The following is a 15041-nucleotide window of genomic DNA, read 5'->3' as shown; positions in this document are numbered from 1 at the left end:
ATTTTAAAGAACAGGAGCCTGAAGACCCACACTCAGCGATTTAGGAACAGCTTCTTCCCCTCCGCCATCAGATTTCTGAATGGTCCATGAACACTACCTCGTTATTTTTTTTTGCACTAGCTGTACTTACTTATTTTGTAACTTATAGTAATTTTACGTCTTTGCACTGTACTGCTGCCACAAAACAACTCATTTCATGGTATATAAGTCAGTGATAATAAACCAGATTCTGATCTGTGGTAACTTCTGACACCAACCAGGCCACAAAACTGTTCAGGCTTTCCACTGTTATTCTGTGTCTCTGGCCTCTCTCTGGATAAGGAGACTGATAGAAGGAAGGGTTTTATTTGACTTTCCTGTGTGTATTCTCTTTCCTCTGTTACACCTCAAAATAATTAGAAGCGGAGCAGTGCACCGTGAGTTTCTGTGCACCCTGCACTGTGCAGTAATGGGACAATAGCTGAATTACCTACCATCTGTGATGGTGATCCAGTGGGCAAAAGCCATGTTCCTGCCTCCAGGGAGGAAAAGGAAAACTGGAGAGTCAATCACAACCAGGCTGATTTAATGTAAGATGTCACTTTCAGAGAGATTTTGACAAGATCTTACAAAGCCAGTTATCCTAATGTCCCCCTGGCAATGCTAGATCCAAATACAATGTAGAGAGAATTTCCCAATCTGTCTGTCCTATCCATCCATTCTAAATGTCTGCAATTTTGAACTAACATTTGTTCTGACAAAGATTCTTTGTCCTGAAAAGTTAACTTTTCTCTTTCCACACATGCTGCTGAGTGTTTCCAGCATTTTCCAGCCACTCCCCCACCGCTTTTACCTGCGACCCTGTCCCTTTTGAAACATCTTAATCCCGGAATATCCAGCACCATTTCCTGCCCTTGCGACAGCCAAGTCTCTGTAATAGCCACCAAGTCTCTGTAATAGCCATCACGTCAGAGTTCCACGTACTTACCCATGCTCTACGTTCATCACCCTTGTTCCTGATACTTCTCGCATTAAAGTAGACACACTCTAGCCCATCCAACTGACTGCAATCTTGCCCTATCAGCTGCCTATCCTTCCTCACAGTCTCTCTACACTCTGCATCTACTTGTACACTAAATGAACCAACTTCTGACCTATCACTCTGGTTCCCATCCCCCTGCCGAACTAGTTTAAACCCCCCCCCAACAGTTCTAGCAAACCTGCCTGCAAGAATATTGGTACCTATCCAGTTCAGGTGTAACCCATCCCTTTTGTACAGGTTGTACCTTCCCCAGAAGAGATCCCAATGATCAACAAATCCGAAACCCTGCCACCTGCACCAATTTCTCAGCCACACATTCATCTGCCAAATCATCCTATTCTTACCCTCACTGGTGCATGGCACAGGCAGCAACCCAGAGATCACTACCCTTGAGGTCCTGCTTTTCAGCTTCCTATCTAACTCCCTATATTCCCTCTTCAGGACCTCATCTCTTTTCCTACCTATGTCATTGGTACCAATATGTACTATGACCTCTGGCTGTTCACCCTCCCCCTTCAGAATGCTGCGGACCCAATCTGAGACGTCCCTCACCCCGGCACCGGGGAGGCAACATACTATCCGGGAGTCTCTTTCACGTCCACAGAATCTCCTGTTTGCCCTGCCCCCCTTACCACGGAATCCCCTATCACTACCACCCTCCTCTTCTTCCCCCTTCCCTTCTACACCACACGACCAGGCTCAGTGCCAGAGACCTGGTCACTGTGGCTTTCCTCTAATAGGCCGTTCCCCCCCCCAATAGTAACCAAAGTGGTATACCTGTTATTCAGGGGAATGGCCACAGGGGTACCCTGCACTAACCTCCTATTCTCCATCCTTCTCCTGACAGTCACCCAGCCACCTGCCTCCTGCAGCTGAGGAGTGACTGCCTCCCTGTAGCTCTTGTCTATGAACTCCTCATTCTCCTGTAGAAGCTGAAGGTCATCCAGCTGCAGCTCCAGTTCCCTAACACGGTCTGTAAGGAGCTGCAGCTGGATGCACCTCATGCAGATGTAGCTATCAGGGAGACCGGAGGTCTCTCAGAACTCCCACATCTCACAAGCTGAACACACCACTAATTCTGGAGCCATTCTCACTACTCTGTCCTGGCACAAAAGGGAACACCACAGCAAAGAAAGAAAGGAACTTACTAGAGACTTACCTTCACCTCTTCTCACTGAAGCCTCTTGAGCCAAAGCCTCAGCTCCCCACTCTAACGCTGACCGCTCCCACAATGGCTGCTCCACTTATACCTGCCTTACCTTTATTTGCTGCTGTTAATAAGACATTCAACTGGTAACAATTTGCAAATGTGCCTCGTTTAGACTCTTTCAAGGTGACACAGAGACTCAGGCACAGAGATTCACCACTTTTCAAAGGTCCCGCTCCAAATCTCGCTCCAACTCCTGACTCTGCAAGGGGAAACTTACAAGCTCAGGCACAGAGACTCACATTAATCTGAAAAGAATCCATTCATTGCTGCACTCTCCCTCCGTCCTTCAGCCTTGGTGTTGTCTTACTTTTTAATACCTTGGTGGGGCTAACAAATCTTTTACTTGGACTTTATGCAGTGTTTTCTTGAAGTTCTAATATTCCACGTCCACTGTATTCCCTTTGTCACTACATTTTATTTTCAAGTAGAGGAGTATCTTTTTAATTAGCCATACATTCAAACTTGACCACAGTATATCAACAAATTGTAAACAGTTAAATTACTAGAAGTGAATTAAGCAATTTGGAGTTCCAGAATTTGGGTTACTAAACTAAGGGATTTAAAACATAAACCACACCAAGGCTGAAAGACAAGTGGGAGGGAATGTGGAATTTACTCAACTGGATTAGTCTGCTAATTCTATCATTTTGGAAGAGTACCAAATCCCTAACTACTGAATGGCATGCTGCTCACCCTGTTTCCATGGAGACATGTTTGACAGGAGTAGATGGGGAAAAACTCTCTATCCAATCTGCTGCTCTACCTAATCCCAAATTCCCTACAGAAATGTCTGGGAACTGGCCAGTTTCCTGAAACTCTGCCAAAATTGTAACTTTAAAATGTAGTTCATTCACAAGGGTGAATGTAAATGCTCTGTCATTTATAAAGCCAGCAGATTAGAAACTAGTAGTTTACTAATTTTGTTTTGTATTTCTTGATAAATACAGGTTGTTTTTATTTATGGGAAGGTGTGGATGGGCTTTACAGATCTTGCACTGGAAAGGACCAGTTCATGAAAACATTCAAGCAGCTCATTTAACCCTGAGCACGTAAATCTTAAACACATTCAATCACTCATTAACACTGAAATTGGGAAGTAAGTTTTACTTCATTTTCCAGAACAATGCCTGTATTTTAGATTGTAGTGTTCGTCCCAAAATAATGAATCAATTCAGTTTAATGGTTACTGAACTAACCTTACATGACATAATCAATTTAGTTTTTCAATTGTATATTTAGCACTCAGAATACATCTATCTGTATAATTAAATCTCTGCATGTGCCTTGCATCTATAGGGCACAAATATGTGTATGGAGGTGGGAAGGTATTTGACATAGCATGATAAGAAATGTGTTCCATTTATTTGAAAAAAAATCGGTTAGAGATTCTCGCCACACAAACTGTATCTACTTTCCATCATTTCTTTACAAAGAAATCTTCACAGAGAAATGTAGCTGATGAAGAGTGAGCAACCATCTCACGACATTGTTTCTGCATATTCAGTATTACTCAACGTGTTGAGTTACTGGGAATGCAACAGAAAAACAGATCTGCCGAGGAGTTACTTGAAGTGAGAGGGAATGCTGAACTCATGGCGCAGAATTTCTTGCCAGTAGTAAGCTGCCTGTTCTCTCCAGTGACTTATGTGATAAGTATGAACCATCTCTGAGTATCCCAAGAACACAAGAAAATAGGAGTAGGACGAAGCAACTTGGCCCCTTAAGCCTGCCTGCCTGCCATTCACCATGACTGATCTGCCCCAGGCCTCAACTGAGCCAGTTCCCCCTTGCTTTCAATTCCCTGATCTTTCAAAAATGTATCTACCCTCGCCCTCAATACTTTTTTAATAATTAGGCCCTTTGGACTAGAGAATTCCAGAGATTCACTATACTCTGCAAAAATGTTCTACGCACCTTAATTTTAAATGACTGACAGCTTTTCTTGTAATATCTGCTACTGTCCACTTCCAAGCCAACCCTCAGTGGATGTCCTGTTTGACTGATGGGACTTGCCTACGTAAGTAACATCATTTGATGAGGTCCAGACCAAGTCCTGCCCACAGAACAGCTGAAAAAATCCTTGGGAGTCAGCTAAGCGAGAGCAACATTTAAGCGGCATTTAGACAGGCACATGAACATGCAGGGGATGGAGGGATGCAGACCTCTGTAGACAGCACCTCTGTGGCGGTCCCCCTGAAAAACCGATATGTCATTTTAGATTCGGTTGGAGAGGATGACCTGATAGAGGAAGACCTCAGCAACCGGGACCTTGGCACCGTGCCTGGTACTGTGGTCCAGCGGAGGAAGCGAAATGCAGTGGTTATTGGGGATTCTATAGTAAGGGGTACGGACAGCAGATTCTGCGATAGCGACAATGTCTCGGATGGTGTGTTGCCTCCCTGGTGCCAAGGTACGGGATATCACGGACCGGGTCCAGAATATTCTGAGGGGAGAGGGTGAGCAGCCAGAAGTCTTGGTACATGTAGGTACCAATGACATAGGTAGAAAAAGAGAAGAGGTCCTGAAGGAGGAATACAAGGCATTGGGGAGAACGTTGAGAAGTAGGACCTCAAGGGTAGTAATCTCAGGATTACTACCTGTGCCACGTGTCAATGATAGGAAGAATAGAAAGCTCTGGCAGATGAATGCGTGGCTGAGTGACTGGTGCAGGGGGCAGGGCTTCAGATTTTTGGATAATTGGGACCTTTTTTGGGGGAGGCATGACCTATTCGCTAAGGATGGGTTGCACCTAAACTCCAGAGGTTCCAATATCTTGGCGGGAATGTTTGATTTAGTTGTAGGGGAGGGTTTAAACTGATCTGGCAGGGGGATGGAAACCAGGATGTTAGGTTACAAGATGCTAAGGTAAAGGAGGGAGTTTATAAAAACAAGTCCAATGAGGATGGCAAGAAGGACAGGCAAGTGAGACGTCAGGATAATTTGCTGAATAATAGAAGTACAACAAGTCAGGATGTTAGGATACAGAATGTTAGGATAGGGGATGAGGTACATAGCAACATGTCTAAGGTAGTATGTAGTGAAGATGGTAAGAAGGATAGACAGGTGGAAAGCCAGGATAATCTGCTGAACAATAGAAGTACAACAAAATTAATAGCAGATACCGGACTAAACGTACTGTATTTAAATGCACGTAGCATTAGGAATAAAGTAGATGACCTAGTGGCACAACTACAGGTTAATAAATACGACATTGTGGCAATCACCGAGTCATGGCTTTATGATGGATGTGATTGGGAACTGAATGTCCAGGGGTACACAGTGTATAGGAAGGATAGGCGGGTAGGCAGAGGGGGAGGTGTGGCCATGATGGTTAGTAGTGATATAAAATCGATAGAAAGGAAGGATATTGGGTCAGAGGAGGTGGAATCCTTGTGGGTGGAGCTAAGGAATAGCAAGGGTAAAAGGACAATAGTAGCAGTCATATATAGGCCCCCTAATAGCAGTCAGCAAGTGGACGATAAGTTGCAGTTTGAGATAGAAAAAGCATGCCAGAGTGACAATGTGAAGATAATTATGGGGGATTTTAACATGAAGGTGGACTTGGAAATCCAGAATGGTGGTAGTACTCAGGAGAGGGAATTTGTGGAATGTCTAAGGGACGTTTTTCTAGAGCAACTTGTTGAAGAGCCCACCAGGGGATCGGCTGTTTTGGATTGGGTGCTGTGCAATGAACTGGAGGTGATTAGGGAACTAAAGGTAAAGGAACCACTGGGAACCAGTGATCACAATATGATTGAGTTCAGTTTCAAGTTTGAGAAGGAGAAACTGATACTGGTGTATCGATATTTCAGTGGAACAAAGGAAATTACAATGGTATGAGAGAGGAGTTGGCCCTAATTGATTGGAAGAGTAAGCTGGCTGGAGGGACGGCAGAGGAGAAATGGAAGGAATTTCTACAGGAAATAAGGAAATTGCAGGATAGATATATTCCAAGAAAAAAGAAGGTTTTTAATGGAAAAAAGGCACAAATGTGGATAATGAGAGAGGTGAAGGCTAAAATAAAAGCAAAAGGGGCGGCGTACAAAGAAGCAAAAATTAGTGGGAAAACAGAAGACTGGGAAGCTTTTAAAAACCTGCAGAGAGAAACTAAGAAGGTCATTAGGAAAGAAAAGATGAATTATGAAAGGAAGTTGGCGGATAACATTCGAAAGGATACTAAGAGTTTTTTTAAATACATAAGGTGTAAAAGAGAGACACGGGTTGATATAGGACCAATTGATAACGGTGCAGGAGCTATTATAATGGATGATAGAGAGATGGCAGAGGAATTGAATGAATATTTTGCATCGGTCTTCACCGTGGAGGACATCAGCAATGTGCCGGTTAGTCAGGAGTCTCACGAAATGGAATTGAGTTCAGTTAAGATTACTAGGGAGAAGGTGCTAGGAAAACTAAATGGACTAAAGACTGATAAGTCTCCTGGACCGGATGAGGTGCATCCCCGGGTTCTGAAGGAGGTGGCTTTAGAGATAGCGGAGGCACTGGCGATTATTTTCCAGAAATCGATAGATTCTGGCGTGGTTCTGGAGGACTGGAGGGTCGCAAATGTAGTTCTGTTGTATAAGAAAGGTGGGAGGCAGCATAAAGGAAATTACAGACCTATTAGTCTGACGTCAGTGGTGGGAAAGTTATTGGAATCTATCCTCAAAGACGGGGTTATGGAATACCTAGAGGCGCAGGGCAGGATAGGTCCTAGCCAACAGGGTTTTGTGAAGGGAAGGTCCTGCCTGACCAACCTATTGGAGTTTTTTGAAGAAATCACAGGTAGGGTGGATAAGGGAGAGGCGGTAGATGTTGTGTATTTAGATTTTCAAAAGGCCTTTGATAAGGTGCCTCACAAGAGACTGATTAATAAGATGAGAGGTCATGGAATTATGGGTAGGATAACAGAATGGGTGGAGCATTGGCTAGTTGACAGGAAGCAAAGGGTGGAAATAAAAGGATCTCGTTCTGGTTGGTTACCGGTTACTAGTGGTGTGCCGCAGGGGTCGGTGTTGGGACCGCTCCTTTTTACCTTGTACATTAATGATTTGGATGATGGAATAAATGGTTTCGTGGCTAAGTTTGCAGATGACACCAAGATAGGGGGAGGAGTAGGGAGTATTAAAGAGATAGGAAGGTTGCAGAGGGACCTAGACAGTTTAGGAGAATGGGCAAGGAAATGGCAGATGAGATTCAATGTAGGGAAATGTGCAGTTGTACACTTTGGAAGCAGAAATAAGCGGGCAGATTATTATCTAGGAGGAGAGAAAATCCAAAGCACGGAAGTACAAAGGGACTTGGGGGTACTCGTGCAGGATACCTTAAAGGTTAACCACCAGGTCGGATCGGTGGTAAAGAAAGCGAATGCTATGTTGGCATTCATTTCGAGAGGTATAGTGTATAAAAGTAAGGAAGTGTTAATGAGGCTCTACAGGGCACTAGTGAGGCCTCATTTGGAATATTGTGCGCCGTTTTGGGCCCCACATCTTAGGAAGGATGTGTTGACGTTGGAGAGGGTTCAGAGGAGATTTACGAGGATGATTCCAGGAATGAAAGGGCTTACGTATGAGGAGCGTTTGTCGGCTCTTGGACTGTACTCGCTGGAGTACAGAAGAATGAGAGGGGACCTCATAGCGACATTTAAAATATTGATAGGAAAGGACAGAGTAAATGTGGCTAGGCTGTTTCCCTTGGTGGGTGAGTCCAGGACCAGAGGGCACAATCTTAGAATTAGAGGGTACAGTTTCAAAACAGAGATGAGGAAAAATTTCTTTAGCCAGAGGGTGGTGAATTTGTGGAACTCCTTGCCACGTACAGCAGTGGAAGCCAGATCAGTGGGGGCGTTCAAGGAGGAGATAGATAGATATCTAAATAGTCAGGATATCAAGGGATATGGGGATAAGGCCGGTAATTGGGATTAGAATAGTTTTTTTTTCTTCTTCTTCTTCTCCCACTCCCCATTTCTCATTTCTATTTCCCTTTCCTTGGAGCAGACTCGATGGGCCGAATGGCCTGCTTCTGCTCCCTTGTCTTGTGATCTTGTGATGTGCAGGCAGATGGGATAAGGTTAAATTAGCATCATGGTTGGCATGGACATTGTGGGCTGAAGGGCCTGTACTTGTACAGTACTGTTCCATGTTCTTAGCTATGACTAAACTGGCTGTCAAAACTAAGTATTTCCAAATGTCTCTGAAATTGTACAATCGAAAACAGTTCAGATTTAAACAATTTTTATAAAAGTGAAAAATTATTTTAAGTTAAAAAAAATTGAACTACTTAAATAATTAAGACCATTCATCTAAACTCAATAAAACAAAAGTAATAAGGGAGACACTGTTCCTATACAGCTGATATCTGGTGTGGGAAGTCCAATGTTGGAGTGCAGCACAGAAAAGGCTGGTTCAGGAATTTCACATTTATACAAGAATCCCAAACCTGGTAGCAATTATTGAGGAAATACTTATAGTTCCACACACTGTTGTCCTGCAAAATCTGGCCCGATATCTGCACTTGTACTCACACTCCAACCTCCCACTCTCATTTTGGTTTGCAGATATTCCATTTAGAACATAGAACACTACAGCACAGTACAGGCCCTTCGGCCCACGAGGTTGTACTGACATTTTATCCTACTCTAAGATCTATCTAACCTTCTCTCCCACCATAGCCCTCCAGTTTTCTATCATTCATGTGTCTATCTAAGACTCTCTTAAATATCCCTAATGTATCTGCCTCCACAACCTCTGCCAGCAGTGTGTTCCATGCACCCACCATTCTTTGTGTAAAAAAACTTACCCCGACATCCCCCTTATACCTTCCTCCAGTCATCTTAAAATAATGCCCACTCATGTGAGCCATTTTCGCCCTGGGAAAAAGCCTCTGACTGTCCACTCGATCTATGCCTTTCATCATCTTGTATACCTCTATAAAGTCACCTCTCATCCTCCTGTGCTCCAAAAAGCCCTAGATCGCTCAACCTATCCTCATGAGACATGCTCTCCAATCCAGGAAACATCCTGGTAAATCTCCTCTGCACCTTCTCTAAAGCTTCCACATCCTTCTTATAATGAAGCAACCAGAACCGAACACAATACTCCAAGTGTGGTCTAACCAGAGTTTTATAGAGCTGCAACATTACCTTGCGGCACTTGAACTCAATACCCCAACTAATGAAGGCCAACACACCATACACCTTATTAACAACCCTATCGACCTGCACAGCAACCTTGAGGGATCTATGAACGTGGACCCCAAGGTCCATCTGTTCCTCCACACTGCTAAGAGTCCTGCCATTAGCATTGTATTCTGCCTTCAAATTCAATCTTCCAAAGTGTATCACTTCACACTTTTCCAAATTGAACTCCATCTGCCACTTCTCAGCCCAGCTCTGCATCCTATCAATGTCCTATTGTAACCTACAGCTACCTTCTACACTATTAACACCACCACCAACCTCTGTGTCATCTGCAGGTTTACTAACCCACCCTTCCACATCCTCATCCAACTCATTTATAAAAAATCACAAAGAGCAGGGGTCCCAGAACAGATCCCTGTGGAACACAACTGGTCACCGACCTCCAGTCAGAATATGTTCCATCTACAACCACCCTCTGTCTTCTATGGCCGAGCCAATTCTGAATCCACACAGCCAAGTTTCCTTGGATCCCATGCCTCCTGACTTTCTGAATGAGCTTCCACGATGAACCTTATCAAATGCCTTACTAAAGCCCATGTACACCACATCCACTGCTCTACCTTCAATGTGCTTTGTCACATCCTCAAAGAATTCAATCAGGCTTGTGAGGCATAACCTGCCCCTCACAAAGCCATGCTGACTGTCCCTAATCAGTCTATGCTTCTCCAAATGCCCATAAATCCTGTTTCTAAGAATCTTCTCCAGTAATTTGCCCACCACTGAAGTAAGACTTACTGGCCTGTAATTCCTACTCCCTTTCTTGAACAAAGGAACAACATTTTCCACCCTCCAATCATCTGGCACCACTCCTGTGGCCAGTGAAGACACAAATATCATCGCCAAAGGTGCAGCAATCTCTTCCCTCGTTTCCCATAATAACCTTGGATATAACCCATCCTGCCCCAGGGACTTATCTATCCTAATGTTTTTCAAAAGTTCCAGCACAGCCTCTTTCCTCACGTCGATATGCCCTAGTGTATGCCTGCTGTATGCCATCCTCACAAACGTCAAGGTCTCTCTGGTGAATCTCTCTGGTGAATACTGAAGCAAAGTATTCATTAAGGACCTCCCCTACCTCTTCCAACTCCAGGCACATGTTTCCTCTTTTATCCCTGATTGGTCCTACCCTCACTCTAGTCATCCTCCTATTCTTCACATACATGTAGAATGACTTGGGGTTTTCCATTATCCTACTCACCAAGGCCTTCTCATGTCCCCTTCTAGCTCATGTCCCCTAAGTCCATTCTTAAGCTCCCTCCTGGCTGCCTTGTAACTCCCCAGAGCTGTGTCCGATCCATGCTTTCTAAACCTTAGGTAAGCTTCTTTCTTCCTCTTGATAAAATATTCTACATCTCTCACCACAGTTCCTTCACTCTACCATCCACACCCTGCCTCAATGGGACAAACCTATCCAGAACCCCATGCAAATACTCCCTAGACAACCTCCAAATTTCCGCTGTGCACTTCCCCAAGAATATCTGTCCCCAATTTACACTCCCAAGTTCCTGCCTCATAGCATCATAATTCCCCCTCCCCCAATTATCTGCTCCTATCCCTCTCCAAGTCTACGGTAAAGGTCAAGGAGTTATAGTCACTATCTCCAAAATGCCTTCCAATCTGCTCCTCAGTGTCTCTGCTGCTATTGGGGGAACTGTGGAACACTCCCAAGAGTGATTGCTCCCTTCTTGTTTCTGACTTCCACCCACACTGACTCAGTAGATGATCCCTCCAGGACAACCTCCCTTTCTACAGCTGTGATACATTCCCTGATCAGCAAAGCCAGTCCCCCATCTCTTTTACCTCCGTTTCTGTCCCTTTTGAAACATGTAAACCCCAGAATATCCAGCAGCCATTCTTGCCCTTGTGACAGCCAAGTCTCTGTAATGGCCACCACGCTGTAGTTCCATGTACCTTTGTTCCTGATACTTCTCACATTAGACACACTTCAGCCCATCCAACTGACTGCAGTGTTGCCCTTTCAACTGCCTATCCTTCCTCACAGTCTTTCTATAAGCTGCATCTATTTGTACACTAAATGCACTAACCTCTGACCTATCACTCGGGTTCCCATCCCCCTTAAAAACTAGTTTAATCTATGCCCACAAGAATATTGGTCCACCTCCAGTTCAGGTGTAACCTATCCCTTTTTTGCAGGTCGTACCTTCCCCAGAAGAGATCCCAATGATCCACAAATCTGAAACCCTGCCCCCTGCACCAACTCTTCAGTCACACATTCATCTGCCAAGTCAACCTATTCTTACCCTCACTGGCATGTGGCACAAGCAGCAATCCAGAGATTATTACCCTTGAGGTCCTACTTTTCAGCTTCCTACCTAGCTCCCTATATTCCCTCTTCAGGACCTCATTTCTTTTCCTACCTATGTCATTAGTACCAATATATGCCATGACTTCTGGCTGTTCACCCTCTCCCTTCAGAATGCTGTGGACCTGATCTGAGATGTCCCTGACTCTGGCACCAGAGAGGCAACATACAGTGGCATGCAAAGGTTTGGGCACCCCTGGTCAAAATTTCTGTTACTGTACATAGCTAAGCGAGTAAAAGATGACCTGATTTCCAAAAGGCATAAAGTTAAAGATGACATATTTCTTTCATATTTTAAGCAAGATTACTTTTTTATTTCCGTCTCTTATGGTTTCAAAATAACAAAAAAAGGAAAAGGGCCCGAAGCAAAAGTTTGGGCACCCTGCATGGTCAGTACTTAGTAACACCCCCTTTGGCAAGTATCACAGCTTGTAAACACTTTCTGTAGCTAGCTAAGAGTCTTTCAATTCTTGTTTGGGCAATTTTCGCCCATTGTTCCTTGCAAAAGGCTTATAGTTCTGTGAGATTATTGGACCGTCTTGCATGCACTGCTCTTTTGAGGTCTATCCACAGATTTTCGATGATGTTTAGGTCATGGGACTGTGAGGGCCATGGCAAAACCTTCAGCTTGTGCCTCTTGAGGTAGTCCATTGTGGATTTTGAAGTGTGTTTAGGATCGTTATCCTATTGTAGAAGCCATCCCCTTTTCATCTTCAGCTTTTTTTTCAGACGGTGTGATGTCTGCTTCCAGAATTTGCTGGTATTTAATTGAATTCATTCTTCCCTCTACCAGTGAAATGTTCCCCGTGCCACTGGCTGCAACACAGGCCCAAAACATGATCGATCCACCCCTGTGCTTAACAGTTGGAGAAGTGTTCTTTTCATGAAATTCTGCACCCTTTTTTCTCCAAACTTTCCTGCGTCCTCACCACAAAATTCAGCATCAGAAGATTGCAAAGGAACATCTAAACAAGCCTGATGCATTTTGGAATCAAGTCCTGTGGACTGATGAAGTTAAAATAGAACTTTTTGGCCGCAATGAGCAAAGGTATGTCTGTGGAGAGACCTTAAAAGTGCAGTGCATGCAAGACGGCCCAAGAATCTCACAGAACTAGAAGCCTTTTGCAAGGGACAATGGGCGAAGATCCCTCAAACGAGAATTGAAAGACTCTTAGCTGGCTACAGAAAGTGTTTACAAGCTGTGTTACTAAGTACTGACCATGCAGGGTGCCCAAACTTTTGCCTCGGGCCCTTTTCCTTTTTTGTTATTTTGAAACTGTAAAAGATAGAAATAAAAAAGTAATCTTGCTTAAAATATTAAAGAAACATTTCATCTTTAACTTTATGCCTTTTGGAAATCAGGTCATCTTTTACTCGCTTAGCTATTCACAGTAACAGAAATTTTGATCAGGGGTGCCCAAACTTTTGCATGCCACTGTACCATCCGGGAGTCTCTTTCACGTCCACAGAATCTCCTGTCTGCCCCCATTACTATTAAATCCCCTATCACTACCGCTCTCCTCTTCTCCCCCCTTCCCTTCTGTGCCACACAACCAGGCTCAGTGCCAGAGACCTGGTCACTGTGGCTTTCCCCTGGTAGGTCCTTCCCCCCCCACCACCCCCCCCCCCAACAGTATCCAGGGGAATGGCCGCAGGGGTACCCTGCACTAACCTCCTATTCTGCATCCTTCTCCTGACAGTCACGCAGCTACCTGCCTCCTGCAGCTTAGGAGTGACTGCCTCCCTGTAGCTCTTGTCTACGAACTCCTCATTCTCCCGTAGGAGCTGAAGGTCATCCAACTGCAGCTCAAACTGACACAGTCTGTAAGGAGCTGCAGCCTGATGCACCTCGTGCTGATGTAGCTATCAGGGAGACTGGAGGTGTCCCAGAACTCCCACATCTCACAAGATGAATACACCACTGACCCTGGAGCCATTCTAACTACTCTAGCCTGGCACTAAAGGAAAAATCAGAGAGAGAAAGAAAGAAAGAAACACCAGCAACTTACCTTAGCCTCCGTCTCCTCTCGCTGAAGGCTCTTGAGCCAAAGCCTCAAGTACTCCACTCACACAATGGCCGCTCCCACAATGGCCACTCCGCTTATACCTACCTTCCTTTTATTCGCTGCTGTTAATTCACCAATCAACTATTAACAATTTGCAAATGTGCCTTAGACTCTTGCAAGGTGAAACTCACAAGCACACGCACACTCACCTCTTTTCAAAGCTCTTTTTAAATCCTTCACTCCAGGTGTCCATACCAACCAAATGGACCCAGTCACTTTTGGTCAAAGCTATTGAAAATATCCGTTATGTTTTTAAATGGGAGTTGCCTCTTCTAATCTTACTCAATTCACTACACTTTCCTAAAGTTAAAAGTTGCAGCAGTTCCAAAATAAAAACCTCAGCTGTTAGCTCCAACATAAAATTTGACCAGGAAATGGGGTATAATTGGAGGGAAATTTCAATGGAAATAAAGAGGTGGTTTCAGTCTGGATATTGAGCCTGAGAGCATTTTCTTTCAGTAGTGACTTGGTAGTATATTCTTCATGCTCTGTCAAATTTCTTCCCATCTCCATGCAGATTTTTGTGCCCTATCATTGCAAGACACATGCGCAAGATTTAATTATATCAATAGACATTCCTGAGTGCTAATTATATTATTGAGAAAGTAAATTGATCATGACATGTAATGTTGGTTCAGTAAGTATTAAAAACAATTGATTCATTGATTCTGCGTAGACATTGTTGGAGACGTCATAAAATGTCATCAGACAAAATGATCCACTAAAACACAGCATTAAGTAGTAAGTAGAAGGAGCTCAAGGTTCTTACTGACTTTGAAGACATAGAAAAAGGTGGCTTTTGTTGTATTGGAACAGTTAGGACAGATAAAACTAAAGGCTGGTGGCCAAAATGAGGTGGTGCTGTAGGAGGCTGAAGTGGTTAGCCATGGAAAGTTATAGAGATATTAATGAAGATTAGAAAGGACAGCTCCCCAGTTAGACAGAGGAAATATCCTTAAAGACTTTGATAAGAGCAATTGGGTCCTTTGGTTGGGTTGGAAATCAGACCAATCTAATTAAATGGAATGACAAGCACAAACATGTGTGATGGTGGAATGTTCAGAAATGATTGAGGCAGGGGAGGTGAGAGATTGCCCTGAACTCACTGGTGTTTAGAAAAATGAGAGGTGATCTTATTGGAACATTCAAGATTCTCATGGTGTTGAGAGGAATGGTGCTAAGAGGCTATTTCCAGTAGCTACGGATCATTGTCAGTGGATCAC

The sequence above is a fragment of the Pristis pectinata genome, chromosome 14 (assembly GCF_009764475.1).
Source record: "Pristis pectinata isolate sPriPec2 chromosome 14, sPriPec2.1.pri, whole genome shotgun sequence".
Classification (NCBI taxonomy): domain Eukaryota; kingdom Metazoa; phylum Chordata; class Chondrichthyes; order Rhinopristiformes; family Pristidae; genus Pristis; species Pristis pectinata.
Note: the sequence above shows the minus strand (reverse complement) of the source record.